This window comes from Arvicola amphibius, chromosome 2, assembly GCF_903992535.2.
Source record: "Arvicola amphibius chromosome 2, mArvAmp1.2, whole genome shotgun sequence".
Taxonomy (NCBI): Eukaryota; Metazoa; Chordata; class Mammalia; order Rodentia; family Cricetidae; genus Arvicola; species Arvicola amphibius.
Window position 1 is genome coordinate 21,204,083 of NC_052048.2, and position 25,270 is coordinate 21,229,352.

The 25,270-nt window shown below is 49.9% G+C and overlaps 1 protein-coding gene across 4 annotated transcripts in view; it reads left to right on the top strand.

Moving 5' to 3' along the window:
- Window positions 1-25,270, top strand: part of Tspan9 (tetraspanin 9) — a 187,265-nt gene that overhangs the window by 57,303 nt on the left and 104,692 nt on the right. For all 4 annotated transcript variants that reach the window (XM_038318689.2, XM_038318688.2, XM_038318691.2 and 1 more), the window contains exon 2: window positions 3,564-3,668. The gene's annotated coding sequence lies outside the window, so the exon portion shown is untranslated. The remainder of the gene's footprint in view (window positions 1-3,563; window positions 3,669-25,270) is intronic.

Consider the following 25,270-nt stretch of genomic DNA (forward strand, 5'->3'; position numbering starts at 1 on the left):
GGCAGGCCTGTGGGATTTGGCCTAGTGTCTGCGTGCTTATACACCACAGGGCTAGTGATCTAGAAGCCCCCCTCTGGATCAGGTTCCAATCTGCAGCTCCAGCCTGGCTCCACTGTATCCTGGGGTCTTTCTTCCTTTCTCTTTTGTGGGAACAGCACTTCACTGGAAGAAGCCATTGCCTTGACTAGGCAGCTGCTTAAGGCTGATCCAGAGTGGGGTCGCCCTGTTCAGAAGGGGACCTATGACAGCCCCTAGGAGAACTCCTGTTTTCTGTCCTTGGGATTTGTAGGACTCTTGTTTGCCACCTTTTCTTGCCTGGCTAGTGGATGAATTGCAGGGTTTGGTGCTCTGGACTTTCCTTTGGGAGCTTCAGGATTCCCTCTGACATGCGTGTCTTTTAGTTGAAACAACTGAACAGAGGCGAGACCTTCCCAGTCTCACCTGAGCCCATTGCTGGGTTGTGCAGTCCTGCCTGCCGGGGCCTAGCCCTGGCGGCCTCTGTCCGCCCCCTTGGCCAGGCTGTTCTTTCATACCATCACACACTACACCATAGGCTCCCCTCCTGGTCGGCTCCAGCTCTCCTTTCATAGAGCCCATTAGAGTTCAGGCTGCTTCCCTCTGTGGGAGCCACTCCTGCTTTCTTCTCCCGCCCTTTCCTGAGAGGGCATGAAGCTGTTCCCAGGCTGGTCCTCGCTGTAGGAAGGGGCTGCACGGTGAAAGGTGATATATAAATGTAAGGTGATGATTATTTATTTGACAGGGACAGCTGCCTGTGGTGAAGAATGTAATCTAGTAATCCTTGTGTGAAAATCGGATCTGCGGCTCAGCAAGCTGCCTGAAACAGCAAGAAGACCATTTTTCCTCTCCCCACTTCCTTACCCCTACCCCATCCCCATCCTTCCAAAGTTCCCATGTTCTTGTAGCCTGTCTCCAGATGTGTGTATACATAGGCCTTCTGTGTAGCATGTCTGCAGATGCATGTAGCATGCACATGTGTATATACATTCTGCAACATGCTGCATGTATATGACATGTGCCACACTCTGTGCATCTTGCTTTTTCTGTGGGAGGGGCATGATTTTTTTTTTTTAAAAAAAACACTACTTATCCTTTCTTTTTTAAACTATTTATTTATTTATTTATTTAGTATGCAATATTCTGTCTGTGTGTATGTCTGCAGGCCAGAAGAGGGTACCAGACCTCATTACAGATGGTTGTGAGCCACCATGTGGTTGCTGGGAATTGAACTCAGGAACTTTGGAAGAACAGGCAATGCTTTTAACCACTGAGCCACCTCTCCAGTCCGGGGGGCATGATTTCTTTGTGTAACAGCTCTGGCTGTCCTAGAACTCTCGGTGTAGCCCAGGGTGGCCTTGAACTTACAGAGGTCTGCCTGCCACTGCTTTCCAGGGTGGGATTAAAGGCGTGTGCCACCACTGTCAGTTAAGGCTTCTTAACCTTTCCTACTTGTAACTGCTCTTTATCAGGGAAATTTTTACATGATCCTGGGCATATAGTATATAAATCAAGCATTTACTGACAATGTGATAAAGAAATGTATTTAAAGGTGATTTTTCATTATACACATTTCATCATTTATTAGAGACAATAAAAAATTTGCATACTAACAAGGTAGATGAGCGTGTATGTTTTTACATAAAGAATTACATCTTGGTGGAATGTTTGATGCTGTGTCTCATAGCATCTTAGGTGTTTTTCAGAGTTGATCGATATTTTGATTTAATGATTGTCAACGCCGAGAATGCTGCTTCACACACTATCTAGAACACAAACAGCGGAAGTCTTTTGAGACCTCTTTGAGAAGTTATTGGAAACTCTAAACCAAAATTCACTTCACAATTTTTTTTATGACGTTCAATTCAGCAACTCTAAGAGTAATTTTTAGAAACCAAACATTTTTAATACAGCACAATCAAAAGGTATGCTAATTTGATATTTAAGCACCAGGGAGTGACAGTAGGAAAACACGGAAAGTCTTTGTTTTCCGTAATTAAGCCGTCGTGTTTCTGTGAGAACACAGTGTTATATGTGCGTGAGAACGCTGCCATTCATAGTACGCAATGGTCTCAAATCTCAGCTGAGATGCTATAGGCCACGTTCATTGGTGTTTTGTAGCGTGGCAGGGTGAATAGGTCACATTGCACGTCTTGTGTTCAGAACCAAGGGTGCGGGGAAATCACGTGATACCCACAAGTGCGCTCCACCAGAATCACCTCGGGTTCATTACAGATTTCGTTATGAATTAGTTTTGGTCATTGTGTATTTAGAGACTTTTTCAGCCCCCTACCATGTTCATTTCCATGTGGGGTTCAGTCACAGCCCGTGGTTTACGAGGCCTGGCTTTCTATGACTTTGAAAGCCAAGATGTCAGCAGTGTGCTATGGCTAACTAAACCCACACCTGATTTGAACTTTCACATAGGCTCCCTTTCTGTCTCAGGATTGAATGCACACCGCATTTAGTCGTTAGGTCTTCTTAGGTCTCAGCCGTCTGGGTCCCTCAGGTTTTCCTGTCTTCATGAGTGTGGGAGGTGGCAAGGCCCAGTCGGCAACTGCCGCTTGGGTGCATCTCATGATGAGACTGAAATTATACATTTGGGGCACTACCCCTCAACAGCGACACTATCCTCCTCAGAGTACAGTGTCAGGGGGCATGAGGCCAGTGTGTGTTATTAATGGTGATGTCACCCTTGAGCACAAGGAGGAGGCGATGTCACCCAGTGCCCGCACTATAGAGCTGTAATTTCTTCTTTGAGATTAGTAAGTGTTTGGAGGAGCAGATGCTTCTGACACTAGACGAATATCCATTTGTTCCCGGGACTCTCACCCAGTAATTTTAGCTAATCCATCAACCGCGTTGCCTGCTACAGTGGTGTTTGTATAAATGTAATTTTCTGTTTCATTTTTCCTCATTTATTAATTGTAATTCTGGAAGGAATCATCCTCTCCCACTTATTTATTTATTCACTTAGTTATTCTTATCATTACAGACTTATAAATACATAATGCAATAAAAGCACGGGCAAATGATACATAATAAATATGATCTTTGTGCTGTGGATTCTGGCTGAATAGTTGCTAACTTTGTTCCACTTGCTCTTGCTGTAATCACCGAGACATCTTTCAGTTGGTGACCATGATCATTTGAACCGACATGGCTCCTATTTTATTTTTTTTTTATTTTTAAAGCATTGATTATGTTCAGGCATTACAGAAAACTCTAGCTGCATGCCCTGTCCCTGGAACCAGTCACTGCTCTAAGGATTCCTAGGTTTGCTGGACACTGGGGTTTAGAAACCTGGAATCAATTGGTCATTGCTCTAGAGAGCCCTGGCTTCTGTTGGAGAATGGCATTTAGAAATCAGGATGCAGGCTCCGAGTGTGCTTACTGCTGACAGCTTTGACTGCTTCCAGGGCTTCCCAGTGACTAGATCTAGGAGACACATGGCTGCCAGCAAGGCATGTATGTCTCTATATTTATGTCTCTTTATATTGTTAAAATTGTGAGTTTGTGCTGATTTTTAATTGCTTTTAATTTGGCAGCTTTGCAGCTGGCAAGAACTTGGGAAATCAAATCCAAGCTGTCCCCTCACAGAGGAAGTGACTGAGAGGACTGGGGAGCCAGCTCAGGTGACCCGGCAGTCAGAGGTAGGTGTGGGGCTGGAACCTGGGTTTCTGCGTACCTGGTGTATTCTTTCTTTTTCTATTGCGGTGATAAAATACCACGGCCAAGGCAGCTCACAAGAGGGAGGGTTTATTTGGGGCTTATGGTTCCAGAGGGATAAGAGTCCATCACGGCCATGGCTCATAGTGCAGTAACAGGCAGGCATGGTGACAGAAATAGCTGAGAGTTTACATCTCAAATTGTAAGCACAGAGAGCAAATTTGAAATGGTGCAAGGATTTTAAGCTCGCAAAACGTGTTCGCGGTGACATAATTCCTCTAGCAAGGCCATACCCACACCTTCCCAAACTGCCACCGACTGGGGATCAAGTATTCAAATGCCCAAGAATATGGGGAGCACGTTATTTAAACCACCACACCTGACATCTTTTGACAGTAAGTAAGTATAGTGCATTGATTTCTGCTTGGAGCCTGTGTGTTCAGTCCTAATGTTCTCCCTGTGCCCTTTTCATGAGTACAGGCAGCCTGGGGCATCCTTTTGTGTGTGGTGTGTGTTTCAGTATGTACTCAGGACCCCTGGTCACTCACGCTTTGCCTCCAGGCTGAGCATGGCTCCAGGCACTCCTGTCATGACTGTCCTAACTGTTCCTTCCTTGATGCCCTGGCTCAGTGTTGCTCACCTGGTAGCTCTCTCATTTGGGAAGTGGCTTTTTTTTAAATGTCAGCTTGTTTTGACTCACAGATTTGATTGAGCACTTCTGCAGGACAGGGGCCATGGTGTACCTCAAGGATGTTCCACTTGAATTGATATGTGTTATCTTTATACTGGGGAGGAAGGAGGCAGAGGAATACCCATGTCAGCAGATCTTGTTGTTTTGGGGGTAAAAGATTCTAACCTATGTCAGGGGATATTGAGACCTATAAAAAAAAGCTGCCATCTTACCACCACGCATCCTGATAGTACATTCACAGCAAGGGCAGGCAGGGTAGGGACCGGGTGTCTGTGGCTTCCCAGCAGGCCTCTGCCAAGATCATCCTGTCCTGCTCTTTGCTCATCTCTCTGTCCAGATGGCTGGGGGAAGGCATGGCTGGCATCAGCTACGGTGATGTATGACCAACTGGGGCCAGAGCAGAAAGGGTCCAGGCTATTAGGGGTGTCAGGCTGGGAAATCGGAAATTAAAGGCTGGAGCCATAGCCAACAGAACCTCCCCCTGGTGCAGTATTCTGAGATCACCTGCAGTGGGCTTCATTACCAGGGGTACATGGGAGGGAAGGCCTGTTGGCAGGCCTTGGAGACAGATGGCTGCGGGCTCCAACCCAGCCTAGCAATGAACCTTTGGGCACTCAAGTCCTTCAGGCACAAGCACAAGAAACTCTTCTCCATGCTGAAGCCATATGCCCCCCGGCAAGCCAGGCCCTGACTTGGATCCCAATTTTGTCATCTATAAAATAAGAGCTGTGGACGAGGAGATCTTTCGGTGACCTCGCCCTTGCCACAGCCTCGATTATGATCTACAGTCATTCAGGGTTGTGGCTGATAGTCGGGGGACAGGTCAAGGGGCCAAGTGACAGGTTGAAGCCTGTTGGAGGACAGCCTCTCTGTGGTGTCTCCTCCCCTCAGGGAGCAAAGGTCAGGAAGGCCTCGTAGAGATGGGGGGGGGGTCTCTGAAAAGGCAGAAGAAAGGGGCTTTTCTTTGGCTCTTGTCCTTGGCATTGTTTGTCATTCCGCCCACCATCTGTCTACACCTCCATCCTCTTACAGGTGCTTATTAAGTGCCTACTGTGTTAGGGGTGCAGCTGTGGGGAAGACAGGTTCTAGACAAACTGCTGCACGTGCGATCAATAACAACCAAACTCAAGGTTCAAGCGCCCCTGCTCACTGTCCTGCTGCCTTGCTCTCTGCTTCCCTCTACTCCCTTCCATCCTCGTGTCTTTGCTTCTATGGCCTTTTTGTACCTCCTTAAGGCTGGCATTCTGGACCGCTGTTGGCCGGAGGGGCGAGCCGTGCTAGCCCCTGAAGCTTCTCTGCGACTCTGTGGTGGGACCACCGGGCGTGGAATATTGATGCCGCATGCTTTATCAAAGGCTGCATGGCTTCTGAGGGCATGATGCTTGTTGGCTTTAGAACTAGACATTTTTCTTCTCTCCCCCTCCCTCCCTCTGTTTTGTTTTTTTGAGACAGGGTCTCTCTGTGGAGCTCTGGCCATCCTGAAACTCCCTCTGTAGACCAGACTGACCTCAAACTCACAGAGTTCCACCTACCTCTTCTCCCTGACTGCTAGGATTAAAGGTGTGTGCTACCACCACTGCCTGGCTAGACATTTCTCATTTGACATCCTGGCACTACCCTGCACAGGTCAGGTCACCCTCCTTTGAGTCTTAGTTTCTGTGTCTGGACAGAGGGCTTAACTATATTTGTCCCATTTTTGGAATATCAGATGGGAAAATATAAATGAGGGGACCTTGGTGATACTGTGAATACAGCAGGTGCTGGGTTAAAGCTGGCTTTCTGTCTCTTCTCTTTCATACCTTCTGCTTGGGTTTGTGGCCCGGCAGCTGTGGATCTCGGTTGGAGATGGGTGAGGCCAGAAACCCGCAGTTCCCACTGCAGCCTGAAGCCAGGCAGGGCATAGAGCATTGCCGGGCAGCAGGAGGTGGCACCCTGAACAGGATGCAGACCCTGAGCTAGGAAAGGCCAGGAGTCTGCCAGGGGCTAGAGAGAATGTCAGGCATCCCATGCATTCTAAAAATGAAGCGTGATGTGACAGCTGCCTGCCGTGTCCTGCTGGGTGTGGGAGCAGGAGAGACCCTCAGAAAGGAGGGTGGTTGGTGGGCCTGCAGGACCCTGAACCCTTCAGAGTTCTCACTCCTTCAGGTCTGCTACCATTTGTCTTCTTCAGGTTCGATGTGAGCTGTCTTGTACTTTCCTGACACCTGACACCCCCCACCCCCCGACCATCTTGTGGCCCATTGCCACACGTGCAACAGTATTCTTCCACTCCGCGTGTCCGGGGCTGTGGTCTCGGACTACATGTTGAGAACACTCACAGTGCATCTAGTGTGCCTGAGGAGCTGAGCTTTTTATTTCATTTACTTCCGGCTCATAAAAGTGTGAATATTATTGGCAACCTGCTCCAGTGGATGCCATGCTACCACATGCTGACCCACCGGTAGTGTGAGGCACCTTCCGAGAGGTATTTATCACAAGATGGTACACATGGTGTACCTATATGGGGTGATAAAGGATGCCCTCGGTCTTCTTAGACACACTTGGAGGCCGAGTGAAGGCTTGGCATGGGGGCAAAGTACAAGTGCCTTGCCTATGTGGGAGGCACTGCTGAGCCAGGCAGGCCATTACAATGAGGACTCCTTAGAAGAAAGGCTTCCAGGGCACTTGCCTTTGTGCTAGTGACTGAATGAGTTGATAGGATCGGAGGAGGAAATGAACCCAAAGTCTGAAGCACTTGTTCAACAAATGTGGAAACCGAGGCCCAATATATGGCGGTCATTAGCATGCCAGCTTTCTGATTTCAAGAGCTACTCTATGGCAGCCTTTTTTTGGCCACAAGAGAATTGGAAATTGAAGCAGTAGAGGAGCTGATCCTTGGTCTTAAGGCTGTAAAGATTCCCAAGTTTGGCTTGCAAAAGGGGCATGTCTCCTAAGCCACAGACCACCATCCTCTCCCATTGCAAGGCTGCTGTAACTGTCATAGTTTCTTCTCTGGAGTAGGGTCCTGATTTTGTCCTCCATGGCCTGGGGTTGGCTGGTGAGTGGGAGGGCTGTAGGGGTGCAGGATGTGTGAGAGGGCGAGGTCTTTCACGGGGGTCATGGACACGTATCCTTACTCCAGTGTGACCTTGTTCTCTGTGGAATCCACCAACACCTGCCTGACTCTGAGGGACCAGGAAGGATTGTGGAGCAGGGTGGAAATGGAGTCGAGTGCTCCCGTTCCATTCTCAAGGAGAACTGTGCAGAAGAGACCCTTGTCTCTCCTGTCTCTCCAGGGCCTGCTGGGACCCTGCCCAGCCGGGGGAAGGGCCCTCCCTCTGTCCAGCTGTTGCGCACCCCAGCCCCTCCTCCACTGCTGCAGCTGTCCTGGCTCCATCAATCTCAGCCAAGGCTGGGGGGGGAGGATGGGGACAAGGAGAAGAGGGGCCTCTTGCATGTGTCTGGCTGAGGTAACTGGCTCCTGCTTCTAGGGGAAGTGTCTCCAGAGGGAGGAGGCTTGGGGTGGGGGTTCTGCTCCTGGCTCTTGAGTAAATCATGGGGTGTGAGTGGCTCAGCTTTCAGCTCATGGCACTTGTTTTTCTGGGAGATAAACTCTCTTTTTGAGAAAAAAATGTGGCTAGTTAAGGGCTTGGCCCTCCTAGTGTTGCTGTAATTCCCATGAACATATGAATGGAAGGGTGTGCAGGAAAGGGCTGGGACCTTTGGCATACTAGCCTAGCCAGGTAAGGCTGTGTGTGACGTCAGACGTAGGCATGCTACCTTCAAGCTGGTACATTTTGTCCCTGCACGGGGTCGGAGAGATACCTGACCGGTCACCAGCGTCATTGTGCCTGGCTCTGTTCTGTTTCCTAATATTGAGTCCTTGAGGATGCTAAGGACCTGGAATTCTCCCTGAACTCAGGAAAGAGCAAGATGAAAAGTGGAAGAGGGAGATAAGGCTTTCCTGGTCAGGCCTCACCATGTCCACCCACAGTGTGGGAAATGTGGCTATCTGCCCCACGCCAACAGGTAGCAGCGGCATGGTGCCAGAGGTGGACCCAGGGCCTCTGGAAGGAAGGCTGTGCGAGAAAATCCTTTCTTTTGTTTCTCTCGCTTTGCTTCATCTAGTCCAAATGCAAGACCAAATGACTGTTAGTCAAGTAGTAGACGCCAGTGATTCCAGGCCTGGCTCTGAGCTAGAGACATCTGGGGAGCTTGTCAATAATTCAGATTCCTGGGCCTTTGTCCCAGAACCTCTGAGTCTGCAACCTGCATCTTGAAAAACTTTGCCAGTGATTTCTGTGCAGAGTTAGGTTTGCGCTAGACCAGCTCTCCCATCTTCCAGGAGGAATCTCCCGGGAAGTAGGTTTTCATGAGTGTGTTCACTGAAACATCTACCTTTGGAGACGGAATTGTTCCCTGAGCTGTTGTTCATGCATTCTTTACCTCGTGAGTGTTGGTGGTGTTCTAGACATAGCTCAGGCCAGAGGGGGCAGACAGCGTGAGTGGAATACATAGTCTGTCTGCGATACAGACAATAGAATCACAGTTAAAGAGGAAGATGGGCTGCTGGGGACCCTCACTGGGCTTTTGCTCTCACCTGTTTCTTCTAGGAGGGATAAGAGATGCCCAGGGAGAGAGACTTGGCTAACGCCACCAGAGAGTTTGTTATTTTTGTTTGTTTGCTATTTTCTTTTATTCTTTCAGGGGAGACAGGAAATGTTTACTTTGGGAAAAGTGGTCACAGAACTCCAGATGGAAGGTGGAGGTGGCAGACAGACCTGGCGTTAGTCTTGGTTTCTGCCATGTGACTCCCAGGGAATTTCTTGCGTTCTAGGTCTTGCCAGTAGCGTGAGATTGTGTTAGCTGCTCAGTGAACGCTCATTTTTCTTCTCCCTTCTTTTTCTGGGTCTTTTGGTGAGGACAGAGTATGTTTGGACTTTTCAGACCGGCTGGGCCTTCTTAGCTGGGGGTTGCCTAGTTAGTTAATTCCCACATAAGGGCAGACTTCAGTGTGCCAAGTTCTAGGCACTGCAGGAGAGAGAGAGGGTGGGTATTACCGCTTCACTACCCCAGGCTTGTTCAGGCCCTTGGGGACCCAGCCCTCTTCTGTGCCTTTTAACTCAATATTTCCTGCACAGCTTCAGACAGACACATTGCTGGAGTGCTCAGCACGCCCGCTTTTCTCAGGAAGCTGCCTTCACCCAAAAGCCTTCGTCCTCCGCTTGACATTAAACTCTGTCAACATTTTTTCCCCATGAAGTTCTTCCTCCTCCTGCACAGTCCCCAGTCTCCAGCCAGCTTCTCAAGCCAGGGACATGATTGGATTGCAGTTGCTAGCACTTCCTGGAGATAGGTCCCCGAAGAGCCATAAAAATCCACGAGTGTTTCTGGCCACCTTTCCATGTAGATTGTAGTGTGCTGTCACACACCAGCAGAACATGTGTGTAGTTTCATATGCGCACCTATGTGTGCGTATGCCCACGGTTGCATACCCACTGTGTGTACTCAGCTTTGGGGGAGATTTCATGCTATGTTACCTATGCAGTGTGTTTCTGGCTGCCACTCTGAATTCCGTAAGCAGGTTTTCTGACTCCAGGCTGTGGAGGCCAGCCCCCCTGTATGTCATCAGAGTGGGCACTGAGCCCATGGCAGGGTGGATTTGGGTCTTGGCCACAATGCATTCCTGACATTCTTTTCTCACAGAAAAAGTGCCTGGAAATAACCCCGGGGTTGAGATTGCCTGCCTACAGGAGGGGCTGTGGCTGTCACCCCGCCTTCACATTTGGTCCCTCTTGGCCCCTTTAAGCCCTTCTCTCCTGCCTCCTCTTATGGCAGATGGGACCAGCTGGGTGGCCCATAGGACTGCACATGTCCATCAATAGTTTAATGACCTGACCAGCTCCACTGCCCTCTTCCTACCCTTGGTGGCTACCACCTAGGACTTGTTCTATACACCCAGATACTGAACCAACTGGGGTGTCAATGAATGACATCACACTCTCTCCCGTCCTCCATTACCTCCTTCTTGTTTACTTATTTAAAAAGAATACCTTGAACCATCCTGTGGAATTGAACAGCCAACACTGGGAATCAGTGTTGTGGAGAGTCCCACTGGATTGGGGTTTGACTGGGCCTGTTGGCTTAGAGGACTCTCGGCTCTCAAGGAGAGCCTTTTGTTCTCCTCCTGCTTTCCTCTCCTGGGACTTCATAGTGGGAGATCTCTCCCTGGGGAATCTGATCTCATTGGAAACCAGAGGCAAGAAAGTTTCTGTCTCCCAAAGTGCCAGCTCTTTGTCACAGTGGATGCAAGGACTTGCCACTTCACAGCCCCCCAGCGCCCAGTTACCCAGGAAGCCATTGCAGAATCAGTTCTTCTGGTTGTCCTGATGGCCCTGACACCCACCTCCTCTCTTGACAAAGGACTGACTTGATGGTGAGCTGGGCTTTGGCATCTGCCTGACCACTTGGTAGTTGTCCTGTCTTCCTGCTTCTATCTGTGTTCAGAGACCCCAGCAATAGATAAGACAAAATGTACATTGAAGGACTAAAGGACAGTTGTGGAGGTCTTAGGGGTATAGATTAAGGGGTCCCATGGGTGAGAGCTCTGCTGCTCTGGGCTACCTCTAGCTCGGAGGCCATAGTCAGTCACTTTCTTTCCATATATGGCATCAGAAGATGCACTTTGGAAACCACTGTTTAAATCACAGAACCATAGAGGGTCCTGTGCATGTGGTAAGTGGGGACCCCAGGGTGGCAGGAAGTCTCAGTGTGGAATGCTATGGCCCCTTTGATAGAGCATGGGTGGAGGGGCGTGCCTCCTTTGAACCACCCAAATCTGCCACCTGATTGATGATGCTCTTACTTTCTTCCTGACCCTGTAGTACTCCCACAGGCCCACATGCGGCAACAATTTGCCACCTAACTCTCTCCACAGTCTGTTTCTGGATTGGGCTAGTTTATTTCAGGGTCAGAAGCAGCTGGGCATAAAAAAAAGTATTATTGTCTAAACCACGTTTTGTAATAAGAATGCAAACCAAAGAGATAAGAGAAAAGGCGCCACCAGCTATCTTCATGACAGATCACCTTGCCATTAGTTCGTGGTGCCTTCAGCTCATGTTCGCTGCTAAACATGTTTCTGTAGTCATAATGTAGATAGGATTTCGGAGTGTTTGCTTTATTTAATATTCCACCACAGGCTCCATAATCATCACAATTAGACTTTTAAATGTCTGCATAGAATCACCAAGTGTTTTTTTTTCCCAGTAGTTTGCTTAGTTTTTGACTCATCTAGATAACAAAGCAGGAAGACGCGTTAGCATAGTTGCAGTGCATGCGTGTGTGTGTGTGTGTGTGAATGTGTGTGTACTTGTGTGTGTACACAGGTCTCTATAGCTCCCAGTCTCCACTCTCCTTTGTGCAGTTTCTCTAGGACAAATCGAGAGGCCCAGCATTCTTTCATTCTTTCCTAGAGTAACGGAAGAGCTTACTATGGGCTGTTAAATACCAGCCGGAAGTCAGGTGCCTGAGAGCAGCCCCAGATTTAGCTCAGATCACAGTCTGATCAGTGTCTGCCCTCACAGACTGCCCTTGGGAAATCAGTCTGGTGGCAGAGACCCCATTTTAGAGGCTGGCAATTGCATTTTTGGTGTAGCTCTGGCTTTGAAGTCTTTTGGCTTTGGTATCTAGATTGAGAGTGTGTTGTTGTTTGGCCTGTTCAGGAATTCCTTTTAGTTTATTGTTTGCTTGAGACAGATCTCCAGTAGCCCAAGCTGGCCTCAAACTTACTGTGTAGCTGAAAATGGATTTGAATTTCTGATCCATCTGCCTTCCTCTTCTGTGTACTAGGATCAGGTACATCATGGAGGCCAGTTTCGGTCATTCAGGAAGTCTTCCACGCACGTTCCTGTCTGCTGCCATTGAGGACTGCAGGAGAGATTACGCTAGCTTCTACCCACAGGGAGCGTGAAGTCTCAAGTGGCTGTGCTCGGTCCATTCATCAATAGTGAACTTGATGCGGGGCTGAGAACTCAGATAAGGGAGACAGAGTGGCATGGTGGGGCCTGTGACAAACTGAAGATGCTGCCCAAGCCTGCTCTGAGGAGACGCCTGCTCTTCAGGTCCAGCTGATTGTTTACATCAGAATGTGAGCCGGGCGTTGCCAGAACTTACATAGCTCTTTTCTCTCTCTGTGTGTGTCTTGCTCTTCCTCTTCTGTAGCAGAATGCCCAAACCTCTAGAACACAATTGCAAATATTTGGCTATGTAAAAGAGGAACTAGTGCTTCAAGGCCAAACGGGAAACATGATTCTTTTGTTTTAAATAAATACTTAAGCGCACCTCAGTTCCTGTGAGCATCTGGGCTCCAGGCCTGTGCAGCAGAAGTTGCTGCCACGGCTCTCATTCTCCTTGTCCTCCTCAGGAATCAGTACCTAGGGTTGGGGTGCCAGTGGTCAAACATGATCACAGTGAAGTCCCCTTTGCAGAGAACTTCAGTAGCAGAGCCTTCTGCTGAATGACATGGTCAGACAGACACAGTGGTTCCTAGGGAAGTTTGGACTCCTCATTTTCAGGTAACATTTCCTGGTCTGATTCTAAACACCTGGCATTTAAAAAACAAAACAAAATGAAACAAAACAAACAAGCAAAAAGCATGATGTGTACTGAATCAGACTTGTTTGTGTGCTAGATCTGGTCTGGGGGTGTCAATCTGTGACCCCCCTGCTTGGTCTTTTTGGTAAGTTGTTAGGCTGAACAGAAAACAGTAAAATTAACAGAAAGTCATGGGAGGTGGAGAGAGGCCACATCTTCATTGCATCGACGTCATGGTCAGTAGCACAGGTGAGAGGAAGCCAGGCTGTCCTGGGGAAGCTGAGGTGGGATAGCACGCATTCTGTGGATCATCAGATGTTCTGTGGATCGTCAGGACCTGCAGTGCATAACTGTGGGAGCTAATATGTCATGCGGTAGTATTCCCTCTGTGCCTGTTTGGCGGTGATAAGGAGATAAGCATGTCTGTGGTTGTCTGTCTGTCTGTGTGATACACCATCTCTCTTTTCTAGTAGAGTAAAGCTAGGCATTGCTTGTCCAGCCTTGCAAGGTCAGGAGTGCTGGGAAGACCAGATGAGGCAAATGGCCCGGGATTTCCCTCTGCTCAGCTCTCCATCTTGCTTTGAGGGAACTGTCCCCACTGGGCAGTTAGTAAGTATTTACTGCAGGCACTCAGAGGCAATTGCCAGCTCCTCCTCCCAGCACCCCACTGAGAACTGCAAGAAAGATAAAGGAGTGTCTGTCTGGGGTGCTTTGAGCTCCTCAGGAAGCAGAAGGGACTTGAAGACACCGTGTATTACTCCACAGCCTCCCCAGATGACAGCCATGACATACGAGCCTAGAGATACTTAAGAAATATGGCTTGTGAGGGAAGTAAACACTCTGTTATTTATTATTTATTAAAAAAACAAAGCTTTTCCCAGCTGGGAGGTTTCAGATCACTGACAGTGTCGAGTCCAATTTCCCTCCATTAACAACAGGTCTCATTCCCCTGCTGTGTTGGTGCCCAAGACTTGAGGCTGGTGCGCCTTGGCCATTTGAGGGCTTCTGGAGAGGCAGGGATGGCAGATTGAGAGCTGGAAAGCAGATCAGTAGAGATCCAGTGCAGCTTCGCTCTGGGCTAGGGGGCAAGGCTAGCAGCGGGGAGCTGCTGGCGCTGGCTACATCTTCTTGATGGGGCTGAATCCAGGTGAGACTTGACCATGACTTCCAAGAGTCCCTGGAGTCCACGGAGCCAGTGACAGTGTGGGGAGAGTGGTAGTGGGTGAATGAGGAAGTGGGACACTGGAGGAGAGAGAGGGGCCTGGTCCAAGGCCTGTTGGATTGAGGTCTGGTCAGCCCAAGGGACAGCGTTGCCTTGAGCAACTGCAGCGCTGTAAGACTGGTACCCTGGCGCTTGATTCTCTCCCAGGGAGTTTCTTGGCGAGCTGGTAAGGGGGAGGGGGAGAGTTTTATTGTTTCTGCTAACAGGTTAAGTGTGGCGTGAACCAGGACTTAGGCTTTGGAGCTGAACTGATCTGCTTCAGTCTGCACTGGACGGCCTTGAATGATCTCTTTAACCTCTGAGCTGCACGTACTCCATCTATAGAGCGGAGACTAATACTTCCTAGGGTATTCTATGAGGTTCTCGGACACGTAGCAGGCATCCAGTGGCTAGGAGCAGCCGCTGCCATTCTCAGGGCCAGCCAAGAACACGGATTTGCAGATGCCCTGCGTGCGGAGCTTGACCCAAACTCCTTCACTCTCAGGCCTCATTTTCGCATCCTCTGGGTGAGATCTGTGCTGGCAGACATCAGCAGGAGGACCTGCCATCCAGGATGCACTCAACTTACAACTCCGCGTTGTAAGCCACTGGCCACATCCCTGTCTGCGATGTGATTATAGGTTACCGAGAGAGCTGCACCCCCAGATAAAAGTGAGGCACCAGAAGGAACCAGAGCTTTTGTTCTCTGAGCCATTCTATTGTGTCTCTCTCCCTCCCCCTCCCCTCTATCTCAAAAAAAAATTAAAAAAAGTAAAAAAGGAGAAGAAAAGAAATGGGAGAGATGAAGGGCTGTCAGCACCGGATCACAACACGGGCTCCAGGAGTTGGCGGCTTTTCAGTGCCTGCACAGAATTCCCTTTTCTTGCTTTCCTCAGCTCAGCCTAATTAAGATAAATCGGAGCGCACCCCTAGAAACAGAGGTTCCTGTGTCCCCGCCACCCACTGGAGCCGTCCCTCCAGTGCTCTCTGTTCACACCCTCCCTGAGAGCTGCCACAGTGTCCATCCCACTTTCCCATGCTGTGGTCAGAGTCACCTTTCCCCAGCACCCCATGAGTCACGTCCCACTCCTGCCCTGGAACCTTCAGAGGGTCCTGTTTTCTTCAGGCCGCGCTCCTCGGTGTAGCATGAGGCTCTTCAGAATTTGACCTTGGCCTGCCTTTGCCTGGCTGTCCCCCACTGTGCCTTGTAGACAGCATATGCTTCTATGTAGCGGCCAACTCTCTGTTTCCTGCATGGGTCTGGAAATTACCTGCATTTGTGCCTCTGGTCACATGGCCCGTTCGCTTGGAAAGCCTTCATCCTGGTGGGATTAGGGCCATTCTTCAGGGATTAGTTTGAGTGCCAACTCCTCCAAAAACTGTATCTTGCCCAGGAGCGTGCTCTTGCCTTGCCTGGCATACAGCGGATTCAGAATTAACGTTGACTTTGCTCACGGAGCCTCCACTGTCACCATGAGGGTCGCTTCCAGGGCCTCCTCAGAGCCCTGCTGTCTGTGTCCCCTCAAGCCGTGGAACACATTTGCACTTTAATTACACATGATCTAAGTTCCTCGGTATTTCTCTCTTTAAGTTGTACGTTTTCTTACTTTCCCAGCGTTGTTTGTTCTGTCTGCAGCCTCACAGCCAGGGCAGTGAGAGGCTGTAGCAGGGCCTCTGCTCCAAGATCTGCCCTGACCAGCTGTGGGCCGGGGCTCTCAGTTCCCCACCTGTGGCTCTAGGGTCTATGGGTGGGATCTTATGAAGACATAATTTGTACATCACGTATTTCTTGTGCTTTGTGGCCCAGTTGTGCCTGCCAGATCAATAAGTGTAAGGTCTAAGTTCCTGTCCTTCAGAATGTGGCTCTATCTGCAGAACGGGTCTTCAAAGACATGGCAATTCAGGGTAAGCGAGGTCTTGAGGCTGGGGGCCAGGGTGACTGGCGTCCCTACAAGGAAAGTATAAAGTCATAGGAAGAACCATGTTGAAGAGAGAAGGAAGGTAGGTAGAGCACCCCGCTCGGACTCCAGAACCAGGGAGAGAGGGGAGACAGGTAGAGCAGGCCGCTCGGACTCCAGAACCAGGGAGAGAAACATTTCTGTTGTTGAAGCCCCCTATGGTGCCTTGTTACTGCAGCCCTGACAAAATGATGCGTCCATCCGTCTAATGTCCTCCCTGGTGGCTTGGTGTGTTTAGTTACACAGGTGTCATTTATCCCTGTTACTCACAAAAGAAACCTTGTGTCTGCTAGCAATGCTTCTATTTTCCTCCCACCACCATCCCCAGACAGCGTCAGATCCACTCTTTGTCTCTGTGGCATTGCCTATTCTGGCACCATCTCCAGACAATGTCAAATCCACGCCTTGTCTCTATGGAATTGCCTATTCCCGTCTTTTGTCCTATCAAGGATGATTCGCGCTGTAGCATATACCAAACTTCAATTTCTTTTCACTGCCGAGTAATATTTCATTCTGTGGACATGCCCAGATTTATTAAACTATTTCTCACTCCCTGGACTTTTAGGTTATTTCAATTTTTTTCTTTTATGAACGAGGCTGCCTTGGACATTGATGTACCGGTTTCTGTGTAGTTGGCATGTGTCACTTCTCTTGGCCTCTATGCCTAGAAGTAAAATTGCCTGCTAACTCTATGTTAGCTTTTGAAGAACCCCAAACTTCTTTCTAAAATGGTTGGGGTGTTTTACATTTCTGCCAGTGGTGTATGGAACACTCCATTACAGTGTATCCAACCTGGTTACTGATTGGGGACCACCCTACTAGGGCTAAAATGATACTCCATGTAGGTAAGTGCTTTAGCTGAGCTACACTCTGAGCCCCTTGGTATGTTTTCAGTTTGCACCCCCATGATGAGTGATGTTGAGCATCCATTTGTAGCCCTATCTACCCCTTGCTGCTTGGAATCCCTTTCAAAACTGGTGCTTGTCTTATTATTATTATTTAGTTGCAAGAACTCTTTATATGTTCTGATTATGGACTCCTAAACAAATACGTAATTTGCAAATATTTTCTCATGTCCTGTGGACGTCATTGTCTTGATGACCCTGTTTACCCCTGGAGTGCTTTAACCTACCATCTGAGGAGGAGGGGGCATGGCACGTGGCGGTTCCTGTAAGCTCCCCAGCCCTTGTGCACCATAATTCTGTGATGAGATTTTTTTTTGTAATTCTATGTTTGTTTAAGTTGCTCTTCACAACTCCCAGAGTGGTGCTGTGTGCAGCTGGATGCTGAATAATTGATTCAGGGGACAGTGAAGGTCAGAATGGGGTGCTTCCATTGCAGCTGAGGTGTTCCTGTTGCTGGAGCCAACAACTGAGAGGCGGCCAGCCCTCCTCTTACCTTGGGGGAGAGGTCTGGGGCCCCAGAGTCCAGTGGATGGTCCCTTGTAGGTGCCCAATAGGGCTTTGGAGGTGGTGACAGCACAGACCAGAGGTAATGAATGTTCAGGAGAAAAGAAAAGGGATTTTCAGCTTTCTGGCTCCTTAAATCCAGCCCTGCTTTTGGGCCAGAGGAGGGCCATTTCCTTCCCCTCAGCACTTTCTTGGCGGAGCTGATAGGTCCCCTGGGTGGATTTAAGGGAAGTTAGTGAGTCAAGTTATGGTTACTCCAGGCTCTAGGCTACACGCTGCCCTTTTCTTCCTAGACCTCTTCCGCGGAGACTGGAAGCTCAGCCTCCCCACCCAGGTGATGCTGGGGGGATTGAGCAGCCTCTTGGCTAACATACAAGTCTAGGGCAACAGAGGACAAAGGACTCTGCCTTCCCCTCTGCCATTGCCTGTGGGAGGGGATGGTCTTTCTCTCGGTCTTGATGGATGGCTCCAGTAGTCCAGTGCCCACGTGTTTTCCGTGAGCGTCTTCCCATCCCTTTCCACAGTCTCTGTTCCATCCGGGGAAAGCATTCCCGTGCTCCTTTCCGCCTCCCACTTCAGAGTCCCCAGTGCCCGGAGACTGGCTGGTGCTGTCAGCTGACACGTGAATGAAAGCCTTTTTCAAGCTGGTCCCCTCACCTGTTCCCCGTTGGCCCTGGTGTCGTCCATGAGCTCTGCACTCAACGTTTGGTGACTTTGTCCCTCTGCTCTCTCTTGTTTCTGCTTCTGTCTTGCCACCACCTTGCTCTGGTAGAATGCTTGAGTGAACATCTTCATCTCAGAACCGAGGTACCATGCACAGGACAGGATCTGTATTCTGTGTTCACTCCGTGTCTACCCTCTCCACGCCGTTGCACCTGCCTGTGGTGGACATTAGCCACTCATGAAGCTTGCTCCCTGCAGCACCGTCAGGACAGTGGTCTGCCCGCAGTTCCATGCTGCCCAGAGGGCTTTCCTGCATTTCACATCCCAGAGTGGGACCTGTCTGAGAGACGGATGTCAGTGTGCAGTGTTCTCCATCCATCGTGTAGGATTTGCATATCTCTGTGTAGCTAGTGTCAACATGACCATGTTCAGAAGGTATTACATTTGACTCGTGGCAGGAAGAACGGGAGCTGATAACTCATGGTAGTAATCCCTTGTTCTGCCCTGGAGGATACGGAAAACCTCTGGTGTGAGCTACTGCCTTGGGGGTATTAGAGGCTCCCCTGCTCCCATTGACGTCCTGTTGTGTTTCTTGTTCCTGCTGGGGAGGCAGCTCTGTTCTCTCTGCAGCCCTGGCCAGCCCTCTGCCACAGGTCCCGGCCGGTAGTGTGGAGCTGAGCTGGAATGGGGCCAGTGGGAAAGGCACTGAGATGGCCCACTGTGGTGTCCTTGGATGAAGGTCCCCGAGGTTGGGGCTGCAGTGCTCACTCACACAAAGCCCCTATGGGAGCAAAGGGAGGGAGGAAGCGGTGTCCATGATTTACACCGAGTAGAGCTTTCTCCGTCCTGTGTACTACTGCGGGGTTGGTTGCCTTTGGTTCTCACCGTTGTCCTGGGAGGCCAGCTTATGTCTGCTTTTGGACCCACAGTCTGCAAAGCAGAAAGGAAGGTGGAGTTTTGCTGAACTCAGTAGCGTAGGCAGGAGGATGCTCTCTTTTCCACATATAGCACGGGGCATGGTCAGCTGTGCACATGGTGGGCATTTGGCATGTGCTCTTCCAGTAACCAAGGGACAGGTACTCTAAGAATAATGGCAGATTTGAAAGAGAAGTAGAGGCCTGCAGGCTGCTTCCAGATCTCCCTGCCCTTCTTCACTCTGCACTCTTTCTTCTCCTTCTGCAAGGATAGCTATTCTCCCTGACTCTACGCTTGGTTCAGGATGGTAAGGGGACAGTGATGCCAGGGAGGACAATGACACTTTTCGTTTAGGGTGCTAACTAGGTAGGGGTGCCTCCTGAGAGTGTTGTGTAGCAGCACGGGGTGTCAGACACTTGGTTGCCAAGCCCAGTCTTCTGCTGGACGTAGAACTCGTGGGCCAATGGCAGCGTTCTTCCCTCTGTGTCCAGGCTTAGTCGTCCCAGCCTCAACCATGGTGGCATTTAGGATCAAGGCGGTTTCTTCTTGGGTGTAGAGAGCAGCGTAAGACTGGCAGATCGCAGGAGGGAGCTGAGTCGGCCTTTCCATTTCTGCTGTGCGACCTTGGGATAATCTCTGGACATTTCGGAGCCTGGAACTTCCTGGCATCTCAAACCCCTCAGGGCCCTGAAATTCTAGGATTCTGCGGTGCACTCATGGGGAGGGTGTCTACAGCTTGTGGCCTGGCTGCGGAGCGGTGGGATTAACCTCCAGGGTCAGCGAGCTTGCAGAGTGCAGGAAATGCCTGTGTGTGATCCGTTTTTGGTCCGAGACAGGTGGTGGAGCTGGAGGAGGGGAAGTCCACTCACAGCCTAGGCTGGGGGATGGGAGGCTGAACAGCCACTCCTTTCTCCTGGTGGGTTGGAGGGCTTCAGGCCCCAGTGCTCAGGCATAGAGTGAGGGTCTAAGGAGAGATGCTTTGAAAGACTAAGTGCTTTTTTGCTGTTCACAGGTCTCTCTGAGGTCAGGAGGTGGGGGGTCTTATTCCTGCTGGGAACTGGGGCTCGGTCACTCATTTTTCGGTAAACTTTGTCAAATGCCAATCCCTTGGGCAGGTGCTGCTCTTTGTACTCTGGTGTGACCTCCAGAAAATTACTTCCTTTGAGCTATTATTCCCCGTGCTCTTTTGTGTTAGGCAGGGGAGTCCAGGGGGACTTAAAGCGTCAGCAGATCAACCCCTTTGTCACTGCTGCAAAGCTGGGGGGAGAGTGAGTCTTTTCTCTCCATCACAGAGAGGGGACACTGAGGCCCAACAGGAGATCCTGGCAGAGCTGATCCTGCAGTCAGGGAGCTAGGTGCCCACGTCTGGGAACTCCCCAGGCTGCACGTGAGCCCTAGTCGATTTGTTGGAGTATCTGCGAGGCGCCTGTGAGATTAACTCCTGAGCAGAGGCTTTATTTATGACTATGCCTCGAATTCTCCTCTTGCTGCCTGCGGGAGTCAGCTCCCATCGTTGGTGGTGCTAGACTCCCAGGGGTGTTGTAAGTCTCCCAGGCAGCCTGTATGTGGGTCATGTGTGAGGGCAGCATTCTGTGGAGGATGGTCCAAACAGAGGACCCATGCTAGGGAGGTCAGCTTTGCCAGTCCATAGGCTGGAGAGGAAGTGACCAGAGTGTGGGAACGACAGACAGCCCAAACAGAGTGACCCTCAAGATACTCTTTATTTGGTCACTTTGTCAAGCAGCAGATATATTTGCCATTCAGGACTCCTGAAAATAACATGGACAGGACAGGGCGCTCGAAACACTCAAGCAACGGCAATTGGAAGTACACTGTCTTTTTTTCCAATAATTTTAATTTAGTGGACATTTAGATTTTCATTTTAATGTGTTCAGCTATTGAAAGCAGCAGTACTGCCTTTCTTTAAACAAATGTTCCATATTTTGTACTTCTCCCTAATTTGGGAAGGATTTCTTATTACTGATTAATGAGGTTTTACTAAGAATAGGATCAAAGCATTACACTATGGAGCTCGGGTCCGTTCCATAGAGATGAAAACACCAGTTGTTGCACACAGATATGGTCCGTGATCAGCCTCGTGTGAATTGCTCGGTCTCTCTTATAAAAGGGCTGTGGGGCGGGTGGGCAGACAGACTGAAAATGGGAAGTCGTCTTGACTTTCTGTCGAAGGCTAACACTCTCTCCACAGTTCAGCACTCCGTGAGATCTACCCCCAACCGAGGGGCAGGCTCAATAGTTCGCACTCAGCCCACACTCCTCTAGCCGTTCTAGGTCAAGGATAAGCACCGCCCGGACAGGGAAGAGCAGAGATTTGCCTTGGAACTCTATAACTAGATATGCCGTATGCACTCTTTTGTATCGGGCTGTAAAGGGATGGCAGTTTTAACCCAAGAAGATTGTCAGTGCCGCGGGTGTCTGGAGCCTCTTTCATTGCTGTATATCCTTGTGCCCTGGGTCTGGATCACAGTTGATTGAGTTTGTTTTCTTCTCTGGCTGAACATTTTGGTAGTTTTCCAGAGCCGGGTTATTTTGAAGAAAGGCTTCTGTGAAGGTTCTGACATATCGTATTCATCAGAACCCCTTTCTGTTGGTGGACCGCAGAGAGCAAGCACTGAGTCATAGACTGTGATTCCTCTTTCAGATGTGATTGGTTTTCCAAGGTGTTGGTAGCAATCCATACCGTTGACAGCAGTGTTTAACAGGTGTGGAAGGGCCAGGTTTATCACAGCTCTTGGCAGTGTCTCTTGCTGCTGGCTTAGTCATTCTGGGGGTTACACCCTGCCATCTCACCTTGCTTCTGCTAATCTCAGGAGACCAATGAGACTGAGAGCTGGGACTCTTCCCTGGAGGCAGTGACTTTGCCAGAGAGATGAAAACCTAAGATGTATTTTTGGGGTGACATACAGTTCACGTCAACCAATTATTGATCAGCTGGGAGTGGGAAACACTGTATGTCTGGGAAGGTAGGCGTGCTCATGATGAGCGTGTGCCTGCCTTCCTGCTTCAGGGTCACGGTGGTGCTAGGCACACAGACACTCAGTGCAGGGACAGGGTAGTGGTGGGATGCACCTGTGGTTTAGCTTGAGAGGAATATCAGAGTTGTGCTGGGGTGGATGTGAGGCTCGGAGCCCACCATGGGCTATAATTGAGGCGTGCGCCACTCCCAGAGGGTGCTCCCATGTCCAGGTCCCTGCTGCAGAAGTGTAAGCATGGCTTCCTTTGGCCTCCTGGATAAGCTTAGGATCACAGGTACTAGGAACCATTGGAATCTGTATGGCCATCTACTAGACTTTGGGGACCAAGGTGGATGGAGTTTCCCCCAGGGGCCTTGACTGAGGCCCCCTGGTGGGAATAACTTGGCATTGCATTTATTTGTACTGATAACTCTCCTGGTATTTGAACTTCTCTGGGCTGCAAGTCATGGACATTTTCTCCAGGAGACTGAAGTCAGCAGGACTTTGTGAATGAAGACAAGGCCTGGGGTCCAGGGAAGAGCAGCACTCAAAGAAAGCCCTCCAGCATACAATCTTCATGGACAGGTGCCTTAGAAACCCAGGCTTGGGCCTGGAGAGATGGCTCAGTGATTGTGACCAGCGGACCCAAATTCAGTCCCCAGCCCCTACATCGGTCAGCTTAGAACTGTCTATAGCTCCAACTCCATCAGAATCCAACACCTCTGGCCTCCACAGGCACCTGCACTCATGGGCACCTCCTCCCCACATAATTAAAAACAATAGAAATAAATCCTACTGAAAGAAGCTTAGACCTGGGCCCTCCATGACACCAGCTCAGCTCCTCTAAGCTGGAGCAGCATTAGCCACCTCGACAGAGAGTCAGCTCCTCGTCGCTTTATTGGGAAAATCTTCACCTTCTAGGTGGCATTGACTCTTTCCAGAGGCTTCAAGCCTTTCGTTGATAAGGTCTTCATGAGAATCACTCCGCTGGCCCTCTTGGTTATGCCTCTTTCAATTCAAGAGCAAGAGAGGAGCCAGCCCGGGCACATTCCCAAGTGTGCCTGATGCCCAGGGACACTGGAGGAAAGAGACCAGGATATGGGAGCATGTGCTCCGTATCCAGAATAAGCAGCTATGGGAACTCAGGTAACAGTCAAGAACTAGGGGATGGAAAAGAATGTCACATATGGGGAGCTGGCAGGTCTGGGGTATGCATACCTCCTTTCTGCCTCTTCTCCCCTGTCCTCTTCCCATGCACCGCTTCTGTCTGCTAGTCATTAGTACTTGCTTGTGAATTGCTGTATCCAATCTCTTTACTGATGGGAGCCTCCAAACAGATTGTAGGCTTCGGGGTGACTTGGGCTCTGGCTGGGGAGGGTTTGGTCAGTCTCAGTTCTCTCTCCAGCCCAGACCTGGAGAAGCCACGGTGCCACCCTGCTTCCTTCATTCTCTATGCATCTCTGTCAGTCAACTGAGTAAATGAGTAAGATGCGCCATCGACGGCCCCTCCCCCTCTCCTGGCTAGCGTGGGCGTGCGGATGAATGAGCTCAGATTTGGACATGACTCAGGAGGAAGGTAGGGGAGAGATATCAGGTGGTGATTTCATGTGGCATTCAGTGGAGCAGGCGCGTGAGGTGTGCACACTCATCTTGTCACGCTCCTCTGCGCCATCCAGCCCGTCTGGCAGCAGGCTTCCTGGATGGGCCCCTCTGTGGAGTGGAGTCAGAAGAGAGAGCTGGCACTGCTTCCACTCACATGGGCCTTCTCACCGTCCCCTGCTGCTTCAGCACGGGAGGGCAAAGGCCCTAACACACGGGCTGCCTTCGCCCTCCGTGAAGTGCTCTCTCTTCCCCCGTAGTGTGGGAAAGCTACCTAGATTGTTTCAGGTGGTTGGGGACAGTTTGATTGACTCTGGTGCCCTCTGAGAGGAGAAGTCAAAGATTCTGTGGGTAGAGAGGGAGCAAGAAAATGCTCCCTTTTGGTTTAGCCAAAAGCTCTTTGGCCTAAAGTGAGAAGCTATGTATTCTAGTTCTGGCTCCGAGGCTAATTTGTTTTGCGATGCTATGACATAGGACCTGAGCTAATTAACTTTCTAAGGAAAAGGTTTCTTTTGGCTCACAGCTTTGACTATTTCAGCCCCCAGTTGGTTGGCCTGTTGCTTTTTGGATCTTGGCAAGGCAGAATACCATGGTGGGAGCGTGCCGCATGTCTAGGAAGCATAGGCAGATATCTATTAACCTCACATAGGGAATCGATGACAGGGCAAAAATACCTGCTCCATTCAAGTCCAGCTCAGTGAACCGCTGAGCTTAGGAGTTTACTTATAGACAACCTCTGTGAAGATTTATTGATGAAGTCCTTTTACCCCAGGCAACTCTCTACCTCCTGTTATTCTTAACACTTGTAAGACCAAGGGCAGCTGGGACTTGAGTAACCAGGTGAGGTCTGATGGCCTTCCCTCTCCCTCCTATGAGGAAGTATTAATAAAGAAGCAGATCACCACAGCTTCTCTGCTTTCTTATTAGGTATTTTTCTTGTTGCTCGGTCACATACCTGACAAGAAGCAACTGGGGGTTATTTTGTCTACATTGAGGGTATCACTGGGGTGCATCACGGAGGAGAAGGCGTGGTGAAAGGCCTCTGTGGGCAGCAGGATTGCAGCTGGAATGCGGCTGCCTCCTGTTCTGACTGAATAGGAAGCAGAGGGCAGGCTATAAGACTCCATCGGCTGCCCCAGTGAGCCACTTCCTCCAGAGAATGACAGGCTGTCCCTGTCAAGTGATTAAACACCTGAGCTCATGGAGGGACATGGCACATCCAAACCACAGCACTCCTTGTGCCCCACAGCCAGTGTGGCAGCGGACAGAACCTAAGTTAGGAATCTGGCGTCTTGAGCTAGGGCGAGGGAGGGCATTCTGAGCCCACTCCTGTCTCTAGCGGCTTGACCTTGAATGAGTCCCTTTACTCCTCAGATGCTACATCCGTCACTGGGAATAACGATGCCTGTCTCGTAGAGTTGCGGTGAGAATTGAGGGAGGCAGAAGAACAGCTGGGAAATAGAAGGAGCTCAAAGAAATGTCACTTAGATCTGAATTTTTCTTCCATTCATCTCATTTATGGTGTTTGCAAGGAATATTCCAAAGCATTTTGACACCTCCTCACTGGTCCATGCCAAAGCTCAATATTTTTCCTTTTTTATTCA